Below are 23,968 nucleotides of genomic sequence, written 5' to 3' on the forward strand. Positions count from 1 at the left end.
CACATAGCCCATACCTCTCTGGAGAACTGCCCTGCTAAATTACAGGCGGGTCATGATTTTTGGTCTGCCGGTTGTTGTGCCGTTTTTGCTGCTCCTGCTGATCCCTGTCTATTGGTGGCTCTGTCCTCGGCAGCCTCCTCATTGGGGATTAGAGTCAACCTCACCACGTTGTAGTGACGCATCACGCCTGGGTTAACCCAAGTCATCTTCAGGTGGGGGTGGGAGGGCAATCTAAATATCTGCAGTGATTCATAGTAAGCATACTTTGTCTCAACATGACTTGTGTCATGTATGCTTACCATTGATATCAAAGGGGGGGAGGTGTTGGCAGTGTGAATGTGCATCTGTCATCTTCAGGTGGGGAAATGGGGATTTGGAGAAAGAGGGTTGGAAGGGTGTTGTCTGGTCTGGTCGTTGGAACCAAAACAAGAATGCAACATACAGTGCCTTGCAAAAGTATTCATCCCCCTTGGCGTTTTTCCTATTTTGTTGCATTACAACCTGTAATTTAAATTGATTTTTATTTGGATTTCATGTAATGGACATACACAAAATAGTCCAAATTGGTGAAGTGAAATTTAAAAAATAACTTGTTTCAAAAAATTATACAAAATAAATAACGGAAAAGTGATGCGTGCATATGTATTCACCCCCTTTGCAATGAAGCCCCTAAATAAGATCTGGTGCAACCAATTACCTTCAGAAGTCACATAATTAGTTAAATAAAGTCCACCTGTGTGAAAGTCTAAGTGTCACATGATCTCAGTATACATACACCTGTTCTGAAAGGCCCCAGAGTCTGCAACACCACTAAGCAAGTAGTACAGATCAGGGTTGGGTTATAAAAAAATATCCGAAACTTTGAACATCCCACGGAGCACCATTAAATCCATTATAAAAAAATTGAAAGAATATGGCACCACAACAAACCTGCCAAGAGAGGGCTGCCCACCAAAACTCACAGACCAGGCAAGGAGGGCATTAATCAGAGAGGCAACAAAGAGACCAAAGATAACCCTGAAGGAGCTGCAAAGCTCCACAGCGGAGATTGCAGTATCTGTCCATAGGACCACTTTAAGCCGTACACTCCACAGAGCTGGGCTTTACGGAAGAGTGGCCAGAAAAAAGCCATTGCTTAAAGAAAAAAATAAGCAAACACGTTTGGTGTTCGCCAAAAGGCATGTGGGAGACTCCCCAAACATATGGAAGAAGGTGCTCTGGTCAGATGAGACTAAAATTGAGCTTTTTGGCCATCAAGGAAAACACTATGTCTGGTGCAAACCCAACACCTCTCATCACCCCGAGAACACCATCCCCACAGTGAAGCATGGTGGTGGCAGCATCATGCTGTGGGGATGTTTTACATCGGCAGGGACTGGGAAACTGGTCAGAATTGAAGGAATGATGGATGGCGCTAAATACAGGGAAATTATTGAGGGAAACCTGTTTCATTCTTCCAGAGATTTGAGACTGAGACAGAGGTTTACCTTCCAATGACCCTAAGCATACTGCTAAAGCAACACTTGAGTGATTTAAGGAGAAACATTTATATGTCTTGGAATGGCCTAGTCAATGCCCAGACCTCAATCCAATTGAGAATCTGTGGTATGACTTAAAGATTGCTGTACACCAGCAGAACTCATCCAACTTTAAGGAACTGGAGCAGTTTTGCCTTGAAGAATGGGCAAAAATCCCAGTGGCTAGATGTGCCAAGCTTATAGAGACATACCCCAAGAGACTTGCAGCTGAAATTGCTGCGAAAGGTGGCTCTACAAAGTATTTACTTTTAAGGGGGGGTGAATAGTTATGCACGCTCAAGTTTTCTGTTTTATTGTCCTATTTGTTGTTTGTTTCCCCCCAAAAAATATTTTGCATCTTCAAAGTGGTAGGCATGTTGTGTAAATCAAATGATAGAAATCCCCCCAAAATCAATTTTAATTCCAGGTTGTAAGGTAACAAAATAGGAAAAATGCCAAGGGGGGGTGAATACTTTTGCAAGCCACTGGATAATACTTAAAACTTTTAAACTGGCAGCAATGATGTTCAATGTTGTTCAAACTACATAATAAACCAACAGAACACTTGAACTACAATAACATTCTCAATAACAGTTACAGAAGTATTTCTTTCTTACAATGACTGTGATATGTTTTTTTGTTGTTATTATTGAATGCACTGACTGTAATCACTCTGGATAAGAATGTCTGCTGAATTACCAAAATGGAAATGTTAAAAACAAACACTTGCAAAGCATGCTGGGTATTATTCTAAAAAGCTCCGCCCCCAAACATGTACAATTTTGGTCGGTCCGGATGTCTAGGCTATGTTTCACAAGTTTGAACAGCACAGTGCAGTACGGCAAAGTTCAGTACAGTAGAGCACAGTACAGTACAGTACGGTAATGGACAGTAGAGGTTCATTCAGTAGAGTACAATTGAGTACAGTACAATAGATTTTAATTCAGTAGAGTAGAGTAAATTACAGTATGGTTTAATTCAATACAGTAGAGTTTATTTCAGTAGAGTACATTACAGTAGTGTAGTAAGGGTACAATACAGTACACTATACCAGACTGGACCAAATATGAACCAATTATAGAAGTTATATTTGGTCCAAACCAAGGCCTGGACCAAATCTGAACCAAACATAGAGCTCTATGTTTGGGGAAAATCAATGCCGGTCCGGACCAAATCTGAACCAAACATAGTGTCACGTCTCCTCCCATTGCTCCCCTCCGGCGCTCTGATTCGCCGGTCTACTGAGCCACCGGTCTGAGCGCACCACCTCGGCAACATCGGAAAGGAAACCCAATGCACCCTAATCACCTCCAGCGCACCTGCACCTCATCATCTCATCGCCACCCCTATTTAGCCCTGGACTGTTCTGTATTATGTTGTGTGTGATTGTTTAGGGTTGTGTCGTTTACTCTCTCTTTGTTATTCTCTTTCTTATTATTAAGTAAACCTTGACCTTGTTAATTCCTGCGTCTGCGTCCTGCCTCTTCGTATATCAGTACTCATCACAGAATCACACACCACGAAAATGGATGCAGCAGGAGTTTCCCAGTGCCTCGACCAGCACCAGCAGCAGCTTGTCCAGTTGAATGCTCCAAACTCTGCATAATCTGCCCAGCGCTCCGGTTCCACCTCAGGGAACGGCGAGTGCATCCAATCCACCTGTTCCCATGCTATCACCCACGTCTGCGGGAACCCTCGCCCTACCGGAGTGCTATGACGGTAAAACTACTAAATGTAGCTGCTTCCTGCTACATGTTTCACTTTATCTGGCGTGTCAGCCTGGGGCATATCCATCTGACCAAGCCAGGATAGCGTTGGTGATTTTGTAACTTAAAGGAAAGGCGCTGGATTGGGCTACGGCAGTCTGGGAAGGAGAGGAGGCAGTAGCGCATCCCTACCCCACCTTCCTCGCTCGGTTCAGGGCCAGTTTGATCATCCCACGGAGGGAAAGGACGGGGCTGAGCGTCTCCTTCATCTACAACAGAAAGAGGGACCCGCGTCCGAGTACGCTCTGAGCTTTCGCACGGTGGCGGCGTCTTCCGGCTGGAATGAGCGTACACTGCGCACGGCCTTCAGGAGAGGCTTACGGGAGGACATCAAGACGGAACTCGTATGTCGGGACAATGAGATGGACCTTGATACCCTCATAACCATCCATCTTGACGACATGTTGAGAGAGAGACAGCGTTCCCAAAACCTCCCGGAGCCTCTACGCTCACCCCATCTAAGCTATGGAAGCCGCCCTGCTTCCGAGTCCTCACCCATGGAGGTGGGCAGCACCCCCTACACCACCACGGACCACAGATCTCCTGGCGGCTCCCTATCTAGGCGGTGTGACTCCCGTCGCCACTCTGTGAGTGTTCCGTCATCTCCTATCACAAAACCATTGTTTTTAGTTCCCATAACGGTGACTGGTTATTCCTTCTCTTCCATTTCTACTGCAATGATAGATTCCGGATCAGCGGGGAACCATATAGATAGGGAGCTGGTCTCTAAATGGGGGTTGCCCACCGTGCCACTGCCATATCCGCTACACGTCACGTCACTGGACAATAAACCCCTTGGATCAGGTACCATTATGCACTTCACTCTCCCCATCACCATCACCATTTCCACACTACCGGAGCACCACGAGCCTCCAGCCCAACATTCCACGTGAGTATGCAGATCTCTCCGATGTCTTCTCTTCATTAAAGGCTACGTTTCTCCCTCCTCACAGGCCCTGGGACTGCGCCATTGATCTGCTGGAGGGACAACACCCCCCGAAGAGTCGCTTTTACCCCCTTTCCATGGTGGAGACTGAGGCGATGGAGAAGTACAGTGGGGGGGAAAAGTATTTAGTCAGCCACCAATTGTGCAAGTTCTCCCACTTAAAAAGATGAGAGAGGCCTGTAATTTTCATCATAGGTACACGTCAACTATGACAGACAAATTGAGGAAAAAAAATCCAGAAAATCACATTGTAGGATTTTTAATGAATGTATTTGCAAATTATGGTGGAAAATAAGTATTTGGTCAATAACAAAAGTTTCTCAATACTTTGTTATATACCCTTTGTTGGCAATGACACAGGTCAAACGTTTTCTGTAAGTCTTCACAAGGTTTTCACACACTGTTGCTGGTATTTTGGCCCATTCCTCCATGCAGATCTCCTCTAGAGCAGTGATGTTTTGGGGCTGTCGCTGGGCAACACGGACTTTCAACTCCCTCCAAAGATTTTCTATGGGGTTGAGATCTGGAGACTGGCTAGGCCACTCCAGGACCTTGAAATGCTTCTTACGAAGCCACTCCTTCGTTGCCCGGGCAGTGTGTTTGGGATCATTGTCATGCTGAAAGACCCAGCCACGTTTCATCTTCAATGGAGGTTTTCACTCAAAATGGAAGGAGGTTTTCACTTCTCATTTTGTCTGTCATAGTTGATGTGTACCTATGATGAAAATTACAGGCCTCTCTCATCTTTTTAAGTGGGAGAACTTGCACAATTGGTGGCTGACTAAATACTTGTTTTCCCCACTGTATGTGGCGGAGACCCTGAAACAGGGGTTCATCAGACGCTCTACCTCTCCTGCCTCTGCCAGCTTCTTCTTCGTTGCCAAAAAAGACGGAGGACTGAGTACAGTCACAACCAAGTACCGGTAACCCTTCCCTCTGGTTCCGTCGGCCATCAAGCAGCTACGAGGGGCCCGGTACTTTACCAAGTTGGAAATGAGGATTGCCTACAACCTGATCCGAATCCGAGAAGGAGATGAGTGGAAGACTGCATTCAGCACTACCTCAGGCCACTATGAATACTGTGTCATGCCCTACGGCCTCACCAACGCACCTTCTGTGTTCGAGTCCTTCGTCAATGACGTGTTCCGGGACATGCTGAGTAGACAGGTGGTGGTGTACATCGACGATATCATGATCTACTTGGTTACATTCAAGGAGCACGTCAGGGACGTCTGAGCTGTCCTACTCCGCCTACGGGAACACAGCCTGTTGGTGATGGGGTAGAAATGTGAATTCCAGTAATAGGCCATCTCCTTCCTGGGATACTGGATCAGTCCTCAGGGGGTGTTCATAGAAGGAGTGAAGACGGACGCCGTCAGGTCATGGCCAGTTCCCACCACCATCAACGGCCTACAGAGCTTCCTGGGCTTCGCCAATTTCTACCGCCGTTTCATCAGGTCCTTCAGCTCCATAGCCGCCCCGCTCACCTCTCTCCCTAAGGGTGGGCATCAGATGCTGGCCTGGAACCCTGAGGCTGACGCTGCCTTCAAGAGGCTGAAGGAGAGGTTCACCACAGCGCCCATCCTAAAACACCCAGATCCATCTCGTCCTTTCATCCTGGAGGTGGACGCATTGGAGGAGGGCGTGGGTGCGGTCCTCTCCCAGCAGCACGGTAAGCCAGAGAAAATGTATCCCTGTGCCTTTTTCTCTAAAAAGCTTACCCCTGCAAAGAGGAACTATGGAGTTGGAGACAGGGAGCTGTTGACGGTGGTCCTCGCTCTGGAGGAATGGAGACGCTGGCTGGAGGGCGCAGTCCATCCATTCCGGATTCTTACTGACCACCGGAATTTGGAGCACATATGGGCAGCAAAACGGATGAACTCTCGTCAAGCCAGGTGGGCCCAATTTCTCACTCGCTTCCAATTCATTCTGTCCTACCGCCCAGGATCCCAGAATGTGAAAGCCGACGAACTCTCCAGGATGTTCCATACCGGAGAAAGGAAGGATCTGGGGGGTCCTATCCTGCCCTCGTCTCTCATTGTTGCACCTGTCATTTGGGATGTGGATGAAGACATCCGCCTGGTGGCTCAGGAGGACCCAGCGCCTGCCAACGCCCCTCCGGGTTGCGTGTATGTACCCACCAGTGTCCGTGACCGCCTGCTGATCTGGGCGCACACCACCCTAATGGCAGGGCACTCTGGTAACCTGCATTCTCTAGCCCCAAAATACTGGTGGCCCACCTTGGCTTCTGATGTCTCCCGCTATGTCAACTCCTGTTCCGTATGTGCCCAAACGAAGACACCCCGTAATGCCCCGGTAGGCAAACTAGTTCCTCTCCCAGTGCCTCAGCGACTTTGGTCACACCTGTCCATAGACTTTGTCACTGACCTTCACCACAGTCATGGTGGTCGTATATCGGTTCTCCAAACCATGCCGTTTTTTGCCACTAACTTGTATTCCTTCTGCTCTCCAGGTCGCTGAGGTCCTGTTCCAACAGGTCTTCCGGCATTATGGCCTTCCGGAGGACATCGTCTCGGACCGTGGCCCCCAATTCACCTCCTGAGTGTGGAAGGCTTTCCTTGATAAGATCGGGGCCATGGCCAGCCCCACTTCCAGGTATAGGCCTCAGTCGAATGGCAGGTGGAGTGCATGAACCAGGAGCTGGGGAGGTTTCTTCTTTGCCACTGTCAGGACCGGCAGGGTGAGTGGGCGAGGTTTCTTCCCTGGGCAGAATATGCCCAGAACTCCCTCGTTCACTCCTCCATGGGGCTCACTCCCTTCCAGTGCGTCCTGGGGTACCAGCTGGCCCTGGCCCCTTGGACACCCAGCCAGACCGATGCGCCCGCTGTCGACGAGTGGTTCCACTGGGACGCTGCCAATGTCCAGCTCCAGAGGGCCATTCGTCGGCAGAAGGACCAAGCCGACCGCCACCGCAGTGAGGCCCCTGTATTCCAGCCTGGTGATCGTGTCCTGCTGTCCACAAAAAACCTCCCTCTCCGCCTGCCCTGCAAGAAACTGAGCCCCCGGTTTGTGGGGCCGTTTAAGGTCCTCCGGCAGATAAATGAGGTATCATACCGGCTGCTCCTTCCCCCTCACTACCGTGTCACACCCACTTTTCATGTGTCTTTCCTCAGGCCGGTGGTTCCTGGTCCTCTGGCGGATGCCGTCCTCCGGGTACACCTCCTCCGCACCTGGACATTGACGGGAGTCCAGCGGATGCGGTGAGGGACCTGCTGGACTCCAGGTTCCGTGGGGGATGGCTCCATTACCTGGTGGACTGGGAGGGGTATGGTCCTAGGGAGAGGAGCTGGGTTCCGGCTGGGGACGTTCTGGACACCAACCTAATTCGGGACTTCCACCGTCGCCGCCCTGACTGGCCCGCTCCTCGTCGTTGAGGTCGTCCTCCTGGCCGGCGACGTCCTGCGGCTGGAGCCATGTGTCCGGGGGTGGTACTGTCACGTCTCCTCCCATTGCTCCCCTCCGGTGCTCTGATTTGCCGGTCTACTGAGCCACCGGTCTGAGTGCACCACCTCAGCAACACCGGAATGGAAACCCAACGCACCCTAATCACCACCAGCGCACCTGCACCTCATCATCTCATCACCACCCCTATTTAGCCCTGGACTGTTCTGTATTATGTTGTGTGTGTGATTGTTTAGGGTTGTGTCGTTTACTCTCTCTTTGTTATTCTCTTTCTTATTATTAAGTAAACCTTGACCTTTTTAATTCCTGCATCTGCGACCTGCCTCTTCGTATATCAGTACTCATCACACATACTGTAGACCAAAAATCAACTGGTCTGGACTGCACCAAAAAATGACGTTGCCGTCAGTCAGTGCTTAGTGGGAACTACCTAGCCATTTAATATCGGCTACACTTTCACCAGTGTCAGCCCACACCTAACACAATGCTAGCATAGTGTAAGCTCTGACTTTGACTCTGCATGTCTGCAGAAATGGCTGCCATAACAAGTCATTGCTACTACGAGGATATTCTTCAACAGTGTTTGTATTTATTAGGGATCCCCATTAGCTGCTCTTCCTGGGGTCCAAAGACATTACGGCACTTATCACACATAAAACTAACTATAAAACAGTACATCATATAACATTATTACACCACTACATATCTACAATACAAAATGTATAATACCACCATACAACAATATTACAATGTACGTGTGTAGAGTGCGTGTGCTGTCTGTACCTGTGTGTGTGTGTGTGTGTGTCTCTTCACAGTCCCCTCTGTTCCATAAGATTAATTTATATCTGTTATTTTTTAAAATCTGATTCTACTGCTTGGCTTTATGTAGTACTGTGTGCCTCCTATTGTCTGTTCTGGACTTGGGGATTGTAAAGAGACCTCGGTTGGCATGTCTTGTGGGGTATGCATGGGTGTCCGAGCTGTATGCTAGTAGTTTAAACAGACTGCTCGGTGCATTCACTTTGAGCCATGAGAGATTGACATGCATATTACTAATGTTAGCGCTCCGTGTACATATAAGGGGCAGCCGTGCTGCCATGTTGTGAGCCAATTGTAAGTCCCTCTTTGTGGCACCCAGAGTATGTGAGCGGAGTTGAGTGGTTGGAAATCCTGCTCATTGCTCATGTGCTTACTCACCGCTCTGGATGTGAAAAAATCATAATTTAACCAACACCCATCTATTTTTGTGACTACCTGGATCTACCATTTGGTTTTGAAGTATTGAAACCAAACCATATGATTTGAATGAAAAGTACAGTATTGGAATAAACATGAAAAGGTGAAATGTAAGAAGCACACATAATTTCAACTAGGCTACATGTCATATTAAACAGCATATAAACACTCTAAATAGGTCAGGAGCCAGACAGGGAGCCTAAGAAGGAACGAAAATGAATTATTTAGGCTATATTATTTCAAGGCTATAGCCTACAAAGAAATACATTGTGAAGCATTTGTGAGTGCGACACAATAGGCTGGTAGGGACATAAAACGCTCAGCATTTAAACAACATTTCATTGTATTTAATCTTTGTAGTCTATAAATTGCATGTATAGGCTGTGACTTACTTAGAATTAAATCATATTTAAAATATCTGATGTATTTGTTTATAAATACAATGATACAATTATCTACCCACCTCGTTCCTTTCTTTTAGCATGTGCGTGTAATAAGTACACCATCATGCTTTCGGGATATGTGTCTTTTCAGATTCCACAATGATTCTTTAGTTGTGGAAACTACATCACCGCACTCCCTCTCTTACGCTTGGTCCTCATCTTTGTAAGTCACCTTGATTTTGTACCTGTGTGTTTTATCAGTTTCTTTATGAAAATATTTAGCGAACTCCATGACAGTAGCTAAAGCGAGGGGCTATAGCAGAACACAAGTAGACTACAAATGCAGGCTGGGCCGGGCATGCCCTGAGCTCGTGAAGTGAGTTCTACTGGAGCGCTACTGGAGCGAAATTGGTGCGGGCGAGAAGGCCGACGCTCCAGCCTTTGGGAATCTCGTTCCACTCCAGTCAAATTGGGCACAAACTGCTCCTCGCTCCTCGCTCCAGTTCCGCTCCGCTCACATACTCTGGTGGCACCTGACCACACGACTGAGCAGTAGCCCAGGTGCGACAAAACTGGGGCCTGTAGAACCTGCCTTGTTGATTGTGTTGTTCAGAAGGCAGAGCAGCGCTTTATTATGGACAGACTTCTCCCCATCTTAGCTACTGTTGTATCAACATGTTTTGACTATGACAGTTTACAATCCAGGGTTACTCCAAGCAGTTTAGTCACCACAATTTCCACATTATTCATTACAAGATTTAGATGAGGTTTAGCGTTTAGTGAATGATTTGTCCCAAATACAATGCTTTTAGTTTTTGAAATATTTAGGACTAACTTATTCCTTGCCACCCATTCTGAAACGAACTGCAGCTCTTTCTTAAGTGTTGCAGTCATTTCAGTCACTGCAGTAGCTGACGTGTATAGCGTTGAGTCATCTGCGTACATAGACACTTTACTCAAAGCCAGTGGCATGTCATTAGTAAAGATTGAAAAAAGAAATGGGCCTAGACAGCTGTCCTGGGGAATTTCTGATTCTACCTGGATTATGTTGGAGAGCCTTCCATTAAAGAACAGCCTCTATGTTCTGTTAGACAGGTAATCTTTTGTCCACAATATACAGTAGCTGGGGGTGTAACGCCATAACACATACGTTTTTCTAGCAGCAGACTATGATCGATATTTTATTTATTTATTTCACCTTTATTTAACCAGGTAAGCCAGTTGAGAACAAGTTCTCATTTACAACTGCGACCTGGCCAAGATAAAGAAGTAATGTCAGAAGCTGCACTGAAGTCTAACAAAACAGCCCCCACAATCTGTTTATCAACAATTTATCTCAGCCAATCATCAGTCATTTGTGTACATGCTGTGCTTGTTGAATGTCCTTCCCTATAAGCGTGCTGAAAGTCTGTTGTCAATTTGTTTACTGTAGAATACCATTGGATCTGGTCAAACACCATTTTTTCCAAAAGTTTACCAAGGGGTTGGTAACAGGCTGATTGGTCGGCTATTTGATCCAGTAAAGGGGGCTTTACTATTCTTAGGTAGCGGAAGGACTATTGCTTCCCTCCTGGAGGCACACACTTTCTAGTAGGCTTAGGTTGAAGCTATGGCAAATAGGAGTGGCAATATTGTCCGCTATTATCCTCAGTAATTTTCCATCTAAGTTGTCAGATCCCGGTGGCTTGATGGACAACAATAATGTTTTCACATGCTTGTCTTTCAGAATTTGGTCAGTTATACTTGGATGTGTAGTGTCGACGTTTGTTGCTGGCATGTCATGCCTAAATTTGCTAATCTTGCCAATGAAAAAATTATTAAAGTAGTTGGCAATATCAGTGGGTTTTGTGATGAATGAGCCATCATATTTAATGAATGGTGGAGCTGAGTTTGCCTTTTTGCCCAAAATGTCATTTAAGGTGCTCCAAAGCTTTTTACTATCATTCTTTAAATAATTTATCTTTGTTTCACAGTATAGTTTCTTATTCTTCTTTTTATTCAGTTTAGTCACATGATTTCTCAATTTAAAGTACGCCAATCGGTTGTGCAGACAGATTTATTTGCCATTCCTTTTGCCTCACCCCTCTCAACCTTACAACTTTTCAATTCCTCATCATTCCAAGGGGATTTAACCATTTTTTTTCTTAATGGTAAATGCTGCACAATGTTCAAGAGGGTCCAATTCAAATCTTACCCTGGAGGTCCAAACTACTGCTGGTCTTCTGTTCTACCTGATAATTAATTGCACCTACCTGGTGTTCCCAGATCTAAATCAGTCCCTGATTTAAAAGCAGTGTTACTGGCTTCGAGGTCCATATTTCAGTTTGAAGGGCCTACTCGTATCCTTTCCATAATGAATAAGTGTAAACATATGGCTCATGTTTAGGACTTAAGAAGCAACACAATTACAATACTGTATTTTTCCACCAGTCTAGATCATTTCTTTTGTAGATTTCATCATTCATACAGTGAGCGAAAAAAGTATTTGATCCCCTGCTGATTTTGTACGTTTGCCCACTGACAAAGACATGATCAGTCTATAATTTTAATGGTAGAATAACAACAACAAAATCCAGAAAAGCGCATGTCAAAAATGTTATAAATTGATTTGCATTTTAATGAGGGAAATAAGTATATGACCCCTCTGCAAAACATGACTTAGTACTTGGTGGCAAAACCCTTGTTGGCAATCACAGAGATCAGACGTTTCTTGGAGTTGGCCACCAGGTTTGCACACATCTCAGGAGGGATTTTGTCCCACTCCTATTTGCAGATCTTCTCCAAGTTATTAAGGTTTCGAGGCTGACGTTTGGCAACTCGAACCTTCAGCTCCCTCCACAGATTTTCTATGGGATTAAATTCTGGAGACTGGCTAGGCCACTCCAGGACCTTAATGTGCTTCTTCTTGAGCCACTCCTTTGTTGCCTTGGCCGTGTGTTTTGGGTCATTGTCATGCTGGAATACCTATCCACAACCAATTTTCAATGCCCAGGCTGAGGGAAGGAGGTTCTCACCCAAGATTTGATGGTACATGGCCCCGTCCATCATCCCTTTGATGCGGTGAAGTTGTCCTGTCCCCTTAGCAGAAAAACACCCCCATAGCATAATGTTTCCACCTCCATGTTTGACGATGGGGATGGTGTTCTTGGGGTCATAGGCAGCATTCCTCCACCTCCAAACACGGCGAGTTGAGTTGAGCCAAAGAGCTCGATTTTGGTCTCATCTGACCACAACACTTTCACCCAGTTCTCCTCTGAATCATTCAGATGTTCATTGGCAAACTTCAGACGGCCCTGTATATGTGCTTTCTTGAGCAGGGGGACCTTGCGGGCGCTGCAGGATTTCAGTCCTTCATGGTGTAGTGTGTTACTAATTGTTTTCTTGGTGACTATGGTCCCAGCTGCCTTGAGATCATTGACAAGATCCTCCCATGTAGTTCTGGGCTGATTCCTCACCGTTCTCATGATCATTACAACTCCACGAGGTGAGATCTTGCATGGAGCCCCAGGCCAAGGGAGATTTACAGTTATTTTGTGTTTCTTCCATTTGCAAATAATCGCACCAACTGTTGTCACCTTCTCACCAAGCTGCTTGGCGATGGTCTTGTAGCCCATTCCAGCCTTGTGTAGGTCTACAATCTTGTCCCTGACATCCTTGGAGAGCTCTTTGGTCTTGGCCATGGTGGAGAGTTTGGAATCTGATTGATTGATTGCTTCTGTGGACAGGTATCTTTTATACAGGTAACAAACTGAGATTAGGAGCACTCCCTTTAAGAGTGTGCTCCTAATCTCAGCTCGTTACATGTATAAAAGACACCTGGGAGCCAGATATCTTTCTGATTGAGAGGGGGTCAAATACTTATTTCCCTCATTAAAATGCAAATCCATTGATAACATTTTTGACATGCGTTTTTCTGGATTTTTTGTTGTTGTTATTCTGTCTCACACTGTTCAAATAAACCTACCATAAAAATTATAGACTGATCATTTCTTTGTCAGTGGGCAAACTAACAAAATCAGCAGGGAATCAAATACTTTTTTCCCTCACTGTATATGTTACCCTAACAGTAGAGGAAGATAGTATACAGCCTAGTACAAGACAGTATGGAACGTTAGCCTAAACAATCTGCATAGTGTTGCTAGATTATGGATTGATACGCTGTGGCCTACAGTCATTGCGTATTGAGTTATCAACAAGTCTACATTTGTTTCTTCACTTCATAATCTAAAAGCAATCTAAATATCTGCAGTGATTCATAGTAGGCCTACTCTCAGTCTCAACATGACTTGTGTCATGTATGCTTACCATTGTTATCAAAGGGTGGGAGATGGGAGGAGGTGTTGGGAGTGTGAATGTGCATCTGCCTGGGGTGCGCTGCCAGCTTTAGGGCGTGCGCGAGTATGTATTTGCACATGCGCATATGTTCATTTGCCAGTCCAGAGCCCTCCTCTCTTATTGCAGGGATCCCCACCCCCATTATGCATGACTGCAGCCCCCAGTGGCATACAGACATGTGCACGCACACACACACACACACACACACACAGCAGGAGAATCCCTGTCTCTCAATCTGCCACGTCGCTCATTTCCCTTGTTAAGAAATCACATCTCCCCGTGAGGGCCTCAGGCCTGAATTGAGCTCAATGTGTTGTAATATAATGTCAGCAGAGAAAGCAATTAATTGTCATATGCATATGCCACAAGTTCTATACATACATATTTCATATATAGGGCATGGTTATTTAAAATGTGATACTTTTCTGACAGTGTACTGTGACTTGGTGACAATAACATGTTAAATTCGTAATGAAAAGCAATGCTCTATATTGTATTGTGTCCATGTTGTAAGCCTCTATCCAGTCAGCAGCTCTGTCATTGCTAGAACATGGACTGTAGTCTCTGTGGGACAGAGGAGTTCTGTTCTTAACACAGCCCAGATCTCAACTGTAGTTTTATTTTTAGATGAAACATATAATAGTCGTCATCCAGTGTGTACTGTTGAGTTTCAAACTCGTTCCTGATTTTAATCCATATGACATCTCCCCCGTGTCTCCTGCTCTTTTGAGTTCCCACTCACGAGCCCTGCAAGATAAATAAAGCTGATAGAAATATTACAGTAAAACCTCTGCATTGTCAATCAAACACACTCATTGCGCAATGTCACACTTTTTGGTATTTGAAAGCTGGTGCGCATTATACATCGTTTCCTTCTTTTATTTATCAAACAACAGTTTGAAATGCATGCTACTGATCTCAGCAGTATACTGCCTCTGAGCGGAAGAAAATGGAACAAAAAAGGAGGTGTTGGGAGTGCAGACTATGAAAATGGTTCGGAGAGGAATTTTGAAGTCTCTTTGGTGTAGCGCCTCCTTCCCCATTCGCTCTAATCTACAAGAATGCAAATTAAAATTAAAATATAAATACTACTGAATAATTTATGTATTGAATTCCTTAACGCAAACCATGAGCTTTCTACTTAAACAGAATAATGTAGCTTTGGAGCACACATTTGTTTTTGCCATAGCAATGCAGCATACAAATGGTTCTGCTTGACAATTTGGCAGATGCTGCACATGCAAAAATCTACTCATAAACTTCATAAATACATGCTTCTGAATTGTATTATTGTGTGACAGGCTGTGTTTTTGCTGTGCTGTAATCAATCTGACCTCCATAATCTCTACCATACCTGAATGCTAGTAGGTCTACTGGACATACTAAGGAGCTGACATACAGACCCTCTATTTCATGACTTTCTTGTACAACATTTAGCTGTATTTTAAATCCACTGTCATTGCTTGGAGGGGAATGGCCATTTGTTTTGAATATTATATACTTAATTTTTCCTCACAAATGTTTTGTGAGTTTTCTGTAGCATGAGGTCATTGTAGCAATTGAAACATTTGGGTTATGTTAATATTATGTGCCTCTGCTATTGAAAATGTCAATATGTAAATGTAACTTATCACCACTGGTGACTTTTGCTCCTCACCATCTGATGCTAACTCTGCATGATACAACACCGCAACTGGAACCTTTCAATGCCCTTCCTTGGACCCTGTGCTAAAATAAGCTTCACCTTCAATTATACACTATTCCACCACACATCCACTATTCAGTAGGCTATATAGTTTCCTATTTCAGGCAATAAAAAATACTTCAGAAAGTATTCATACCCCTTGACTTATTCCACATTTTGTTATTACAGCATAAATTCAAAATTGATTAAATATATTTAATTTCTCACCCATCTACACACAATACCCCATAATGGCAAAGTGAAAACATGATTTTAGACATGTAATTTTTTTTCTTGAAAATGAAATACAGAAATGTCTCATTTACATAAGTATTCACACCCCTGAGTCAATACATATTAGAATCACCTTTGGCAGCGATTATAGCTAGCTGTGAGTCTTTCTGGGTAAGTCTCTAAAAGCTTTGCACATTTGGATTGTACAATATTAGCAAATTCTTCAAGCTCTGTCAAGTTGGTTGTTGATCATTGCTAGACAGCCATAGATTTTCATGCCGATTTAAGTCAAAACTGTAACTAAGCCACTCAGGAACATCCATTGTTGTATTGGTAAACAACTCTAGTGTATATTTGGCCTTGTGTTTTAGGTTATTGTCCTGATGAAATTTGAATTTGTCTCCCGGTGTCTGTTGGAAAGCAGACTGAACCAGGTTTTCCTCTAGGATTTTGCCTGTGCTTAGCTCTATTAAGTTTATTTTTATCCTAAAAAACTCCCTAGTCCTTGCCGATAACAAGCATACCCATTTTGTACATTTTACATTTTAGCAGACACTCTTATCCAGAGCGACTTACAGTTAAGTGAGTGCATACATTTTTTTTTCATACTGGCCACCTGTGGGAAACGAACCCACAACCATGGCGTTGCAAACACCATGCTCTACCAACTGAGCTACACGGGGCCTAATACCCATAACATGATGCAGCCACCACCATGCTTGAAAATATGAAGAGTGGTACTCAGTGATGTGTTGTATTGGATTCGCCCCAAAAATAACACTTTATATTCAGGACAAAATGTTCATTTCTTTGTCTATTTTTTTTTGCAGTTTTACTTTAGTACCTTGTTGCAAACAGGATGCATGTTTTGGAATGGTTTTATTCTGTGCAGGCTTCTTTATTTCCCTCTGTCATTTAGGTTTGGTATTTTGGAGTAACTACAATGTTGTTGGTCCATCTTCAGTTTTCTCCTATGACAGCCATTAAACTCTGTAACTGTTTTAAAGTCACCATCCGTGGAGACCTGTCATTCAGGGCAGGTGGGGCAGCGCAAGCAGAGCCCCACCTGTTTTAAGCCCCACCTTTTTAGCAGATTTTCTTTTATATATATATATATATATATATATATATATATATATATAATAATTGGTTGCCTGTTTTGCATGTTATTTTGGCATTAATACGTGTCACGTATCAGCTTGCAAAAAATGTAAAAATAAAATAAAAATTACATTGAGTTAATAAAGCCGCATACAAACTTGGTCTATTTTTTGCTTTCTTGAGTAAGGCAGCTCCAAAATGCAGGTGTTTCAGCCTAGCTCAGTGCTTTCTGTGGTGGTAGGGCAGCCAGCGGAAGATACGGAGCGTAGGAGTTGGTAATGTTATAATAATAAGTTGGTAATAACCCAAAAAGTGTTAAACAAATCAAAATATATTTTATATTTGAGATTCTTCAAAGTAGCCACCTTTTGCCTTGATGACAGCTTTGCACACTCTTGGCATTCTCTCAACCAGCTTCATGAGGTAGTCACCTGGAATGCATTTCAATTAACAGGTGTGCCTTGTTAAAAGTTAATTTGTGGAATTTCTTTCCTTCTTAATGGAAGAATTCCTTTCCTCCGTCCATTTTATGGCAAGAACAGCTCAAGTAAGCAAAGAGAAACAACAGTCCAGCATTACTTTAAGACATGAAGATCAGTCAATCCAGAACATTTCTGGAACTTTGAAAGTTTCTTCAAGTGCCGTCGCAAAAACCATCAAGCGCTATGATAAAACTGGCTCTCATGAGGACCACCACAGGAAAGGAAGACCCAGAGTTACCTCTGCTGCAGAGGATAAGTTCATTAGAGTGAACTGCATCTCAGATTGCAGCCCAAATATATGCTTCACAGAGTTCAAGTAACAGACACATCTCAACATCAACTGTTCAGAGGAGACTGCATGAATCAGGCCTTCATGGTCGAATTGCTGCAAAGAAACCACTATGAAAGGACACCAATAAGAAGAAGAGACTTGCTTGGGCCAAGAAACACGAGCAATGGACATTAGACCGGTGGAAATGTGTCCTTTGTTCTGAGTCCAAATTTGAGATTTTTGGTTCCAACCGCCGTAGAGTAGGTGAACGGATGATCCCTGCATGTGTGGTTCCCACCGAGAAGCATGGAGGAGGAGGTGTGATGGTGTGGGGTTGCTTTTCTGGTGACACTGTCAGTGATTTATTTAGAATTCAAGGCACACTTAACCAGCATGGCTACCACAGCATTCCGTAGCGATACGCCATCCCATCTGGTTTACACTTAGTCCCACTATCATTTGTTTTTCAACAGTAAAATGACCCAAAACACACCTCCAGGCTGTGTAAGAGCTATTTGACCAAGATGGAGAGTGATGGTGCTGCATCAGATGACCTGGCCTCCACAATCACCTGACCTCAACCCAATTGAGATGGTTTGGGATGAGTTGGACCACAGAGTGAAGGAAAAGCAGCCAACAAGTGCTCACCATATGTGGGAACTCCTTCAAGATTGTTGGTAAAGCATTCCCCATGAAGCTGGTTGAGAGAATGCCAAGAGTGTGCAAAGCTGTCATCAACGCAAAGGGTGGCTACTTTGAAGAATCTAAAATCTAAAATATATTTTGATTTGTTTAACACTTTTTTGGTTACTACATGATTCCACATGTGTTATTTCATAGTTTTGATGTCTTCACAATTATTTTACAATGTAGAAATTACTAAAAATAAAGAAAAACCCTTGAATGAGTAGGTGTGTCCAAGCTTTTGACCGGTTCTGTGTGTGTATATATATATATATATATATATATATATATATATATATATATATATATATATATATATACTTCCATAGTTTTACGCTTTCTGTGGACAGACAAACCCCTTGATTGCATAATACAGTGTAATTTAGTCTATGTGGGCACATACTGTGCGCGAGTAAGGAGGGGAGGGAGGGAGAGAAACGCTCATTTTAATCAGGTAATTATGCCAGTGAAATTAGAAGTGTCCTAATTTTCTCAGGCGGCAGTCAGAGTATGGAGACGTTGAAGTGATTCCAGACTTAATCATTGGTTAGAGCAGACTCTCTGGGCTAATGTGGAGTGACTGTAGCCTGGTGTAAGACAACAGGCTTTGAAGGTGAAAGCCTGTCCTGTCGGCGGCCTGGGTGTGCCTGGTCGCAGGTTCCCCAGGATCGCTGCGCTCATTTGTATTGATGAGGATTTTCTTCATGCTTTAGCTCGGCACAACCACAGCGCAGCGAGAAGGGCTCAGCATCCTTCTCATCAAGCCCTCTTACCTAACTGGATGGAACTTACAAACCCACCCAATTACCAATTAAGTGCATATTTTGTATATTTTTGCATACTTTTGTTATTCAATGTAATAGTATATCGTCTGTGCTATATCTGTCTAATATGTACAAGTAGGCCTATTCAATTGTGTCAATAATGAATGTAGGATAATACCTGCCAACTAAATTAACTTTACTTTGTACTGATTGTGAGATGTGATATGTGTGTGTGTTTGTCAAGTGTCTTGCCAGTCAAATGAATTAGTGTAATGTAAATTATAAATGTAACTGAGAGGCTGCTTTAAAGAAGGCTAGGTTATCCCCCCCAAAATTGGCTTATTTTATCAAGATATATTTTTTAGAATTTAAATGTGAAAATAAACTGAATTTTGTATTAGGCTTATAATAAGGGCAATTTAGTTTTCCACAACAGTCAATTTCCATTGCTCTCAACGAAAATGAATAGTAAACAATAAGATGTTAAAAAATATATATGTAATTATGCAATCTTTCTGTATATATTTTAATACATTTAATTAAAACATTTGCATTTGATAGCCTATTGCAGCCTAATACGTACATTATTTGAAACGCACCAGCAGTTTGAGACCCGAATCGATTGTAAGCCAACAACAATCTATATTTCTGTGTAAGACTTTGACCTTGGGGTTAAGGGTGTTTGACCATCATTTGACCTCACATATGTTACCTTATCAACCCCTGCTTGTTAACCGCCATTGATCACCTCTCCCCGGAGACATCACACAATAATGGTAAAAAATATATAAAGAACAAAACAAATGATATTGTTTGTTTTGATTCTTGTCTCTTCCAAATAATAGTCTAAGCACATTTGATTTTTCCTACTTTGAATTCAATACTTGAATATTCACTGGATACATCCATTTTATAAAGGTAAGAAATATATATGTCTATCTACCTAACAACAAAAATGAAATATTTAATTGTATAAATGAATAGCCCCTTTCCCCTCCCTCCCCGACCCATGAAGCATTTTATTTTTTCTTCAGTCAACGGCAGGCCAAATCAATCTGGAACAATAAATACATGTAGATTTCCAATGTTTTATCTTCGATATTGATGTCAATTCTTGTGCTTTGTTGCTCATTTAATTTGGGAAATGTTATCATGCCTTGTTTAAAATAGTTTTGAGGTATAGATGTCAATCATTTGTAGAGAATAATAGGGTGCATTGCAGTCGATCTTACTGTATAAACAAATCGAAAAGTAGACTCCAAATGCTCGTCTATACGTTTTTGGACACGTATGTGAAAAATCACTGTTCTGTAGGCCTATACTTTAAAATCAAATGTCATTTAATGTCCAGAAAATGTCTGTCATGTAGCTGACAGTGTCAAAAACGTTGAAATTAAATGAGCTGATGCTGATTGAAACATGCACTAATAGGCTTAAATACCCCCCCACCACCCAAGCAGGGATAAAAGTGTATTATTAATAACATATTAACAACATTATTATTTTTATTATCATTATTATTATTAGGCTATTTTGCTCCAGTTGTAAGATGATAAAATAGTGATAATTTGATGCATCTGCTCATCATTTTAGCAAATACACACACACACACACAAACACATGAACACACACATCCATAAAAAAAGGTCCCCAGCATTTGGGCAGCGGAGAGGGGTGGGGGGGGGGGGGGTGGGGGGGGGGAATGGCACACAGTGGAATGACAACTCCCTGAAAGTTCTCAGGGAAGTGTTTGTGTCTGGCCATGGAGCAGGCAGCTGATTTTGGATTGAGCGTTAGCATAACAAAGGGCCAGAGCCTGTGAACTTGGGGCACCTTTCGACCCTGGTGCTGTGGCGATGAATAGCCCCCAGGCCTCCCCATAGAGTGCCCCCACAGCTCACCTGTTCCTGGCTAAATTGTTAATCAGGGTAATTTAATATAGTTTTCAATATGCCTCATCTCTCATCGGGAAAGCATTCACAGGCCCCTCGCACTCACGCCCAAAGAAAGCCCCCCCTATTCAGCCAGGCGAGACGGGCAGCTGCAGGCCTTCTAGCCCCCTGAATTGAAATGTTCAAACATCAACAACACGGAGACCTGAGAGTCTGTGCGTGTGCGCGCGTGCGGTGAGGAGGGGTGATGGGAGGAGTGCTGGTGTGAACTGGTTCTCTGTCTGTCCTCCAAACTTGAACGTGAACAGCCATTCATCCATGTCTAAATCAACACACACACACACACACACACACACAGCCTTAACTTGGATGCGGACAAATGGCAGTGACAATAGTAGCGGAAGTCATTAGTGAAACATTTTGGTCACAAAATGTTTGTTTTGATATTGGATTGCGTGCCGTACAATACCATGTAAGCAATTTGGATGAGAATGTGACTTTAGTAAGTACAAGTAGATGTAGATACCAATTGTCACACAAATGTATCAACTGAGTAACTATTGTCACTTTATTGTTGTGCGACTGTTAGTATGAAAATACAATCCAGGATATTTGGACCATTATTATAGCATTTCTACAGTTCTTAATCTAAATGACTCTTCATCGGTGACCCTGTGTGTTCAGTGTCCTTGATCAGAGGGAAATCACATCAACCCTGCTACGGGAGCACCTCCTTGATTGGTTGGTGCTGGATACTTCTCCTATTCTTCTCCAGATGAGGCAGCCCCATTGCTGTCCACTCTGACATGACACATACTGTAATCCCAGGCCGTATTTCAGCCTGGCCCAGAGTGATGTCATCTCTCCGGGCAGTAACTCTGTGCGTTCGTCTCATCCTGGTGATGTCACCGCTTGGCTGGCGTGTTCAGTGGTGATGGTGAGTCACTGGACCCCGGACTGCTGAGTTTGACTAACTGTGTGGAGGGGAGAAACCCAGGGCCTACTCTTGACTCTAGCGTCTATAAATACTACAGTAATCGAGGATGACTCAGGCCCTCCCTTGACTCTGTGTGTGAAGGAATGGCGTAAGACTGGGACAGAGACTGGTCAATGACGGGCCCTTTTGTAGCTGGAAAAGTGTGTGCGTGTGTGCGTGTGCAGGTATGTGTATGTTAGTGTGTGTGCGTGCGCGCGCGGGTGTGTGTCATGTTCCATTATCATTAACATTATCTTTAGACATGTTTATATGATTTGTTTTACTTTTCCATCGGCACCTTTAGCTGTCAGTCAGGCATTGTTGTTTCCATGACCTCCAACCAAGCTGTACCACAGCCTTATCACAAGGACATACAATCCTCTCAACAATATGTCTGAAAATGTTGGCCAGCTGCATTTTCTGCCTTTGATGCAGTCTTCAAGTAGCAGACTACTGGTTCCCAGCTGATGTAGTAAAGAGACGTGCTTGGTGCGGCTGCCTGTGGGCTCCTGATAATAATAGAGAGGGGTGCATATTTAGCTGGATTCAGGAGAATTTCTGTGAGGATGTGTTACTGAGTCTCGTTGAGTATAGAATACTTTGCCTCCTTTACTCATTGGAAACAGCTATGATTGTCTGAGGATTTTCTCCGCACTGCTAAAATGAAGTGCTTTGTAACACCAGAACTAGCGGCAAATGAGCTGCCACCAATGGAAGAAGACGAAACCTTAACGGTTTTATATCCGTTCATCATGATCCATTACAGCTCATGGCACAACAAGCGTAATACTCGTGTAGAAATATACTTTTCTTTCTTCAAATATGCATGCAACATTGTTTGAAATGATCAAAAAGTCAAACATTTTTGAATGAACCACAATCCTCTAAAATCTGAGTCATGTGGCAAGATATGAAATCCAAGGTGATTAAAACCTTCCAATTAGTTCAATTACTCAATGTTCTCTCTGTTTGTTTATCCTCATTAAAGATACTTACATTTTGAGCAACATATTTAGATCTATTCTTAAAAATCATTGAAACGACTTGCATAAACGGGTGTTTTGACACTTTATTGGGACAGTTATGAATTGACAGAGGGGATACAGATAGGTGGGAGAAACAGATTGAAGGGTTGGAGCGGGGAATTTAACCCCGGTCTTCAGTGGGGAGAGGGGTGACGTGTCCAAGCCGGGTGCTTTATTGCTAGACCACAGGCTCCGCATGACTTGCATACATTTTTATTAAGTATATTAGTTGTTTTTTTGTTGTTGTAAATTTCAATTCACCCAAGAATAATTTCTTACACTGGGGATGATTGGGTAAAATTCCAATGAAATGTATCATCTTACTGCCCCTCCTGTTTCCAATCTTTCTAAATAAAAATATACAAATGTGGAATTCCACAAAAAATATTCTCCGTAGGCCCTTATCATCAATCAGTATTTAGGCAAAAAAACATTTGCATTTCTAAACAATTGATTGTATGAGAAACACAGTTTTTGTGTTTTGATGCTGCCTTTTACATGCACTGAAACCTCCAAAAAGTGTTTTCACAACACTCTTAAAAACACCAATATTAAGGTTGAAGAACCACTTTCAGAGTCTGTTTTAAAACACAATCTGTGAATTAAAAGACTTACATTGGGTTTACAAACACCCTCCAAATACCAGATCTCAGTTTAGGTGCACTACTTTTCATGGTTTCATTACACAATCATGGTGTTTTAAGACTTTCTATTTTTACAGTGCAGGTGATAAGGGGAGAAAGGGGAATACACAATTGACTAATGAGAAGATGGGCCTTATACTATTTGGTACATCATATTTTACCATTGTTATTACTACCGTACTTTCCCCTCATTGCACCTTTACAATAAACACTTCCATTATGGTTCTGGACAATAACTGTCATTGTAGTGTATCATGAACATGGATAGTGTACGGCACGTGTCAAACTCATTCCACGGAGGGCTGAGTTTCTGCGGGTTTTTGCTCCACCCTTGTACTAGATTGATGAATTAAGGTCACTAATTAGTAAGGAACTCCCCTCACCAGGTTGTCTAGGTCTTAATTGAAAGGAAAAACCAAAAACCTGCAGACACTTGGCCCTCCATGGAATGAGTTTGACACACCTGGTGTACGGCTATGCTATTCAGACTATTGAAAATACTGGTATATTTTTAGAGACCTTTCTAGCTTTATCTGTCTTCACAGAGTTTGACGTGGGCCCATATCTCAAGAGTGAAAATATAGCATCTGTGAATTTACTGAGAT

The sequence above is a fragment of the Coregonus lavaretus genome (genome assembly GCF_964263955.1).
Source record: "Coregonus lavaretus genome assembly, chromosome: 17".
Lineage (NCBI taxonomy): Eukaryota > Metazoa > Chordata > Actinopteri > Salmoniformes > Salmonidae > Coregonus > Coregonus lavaretus.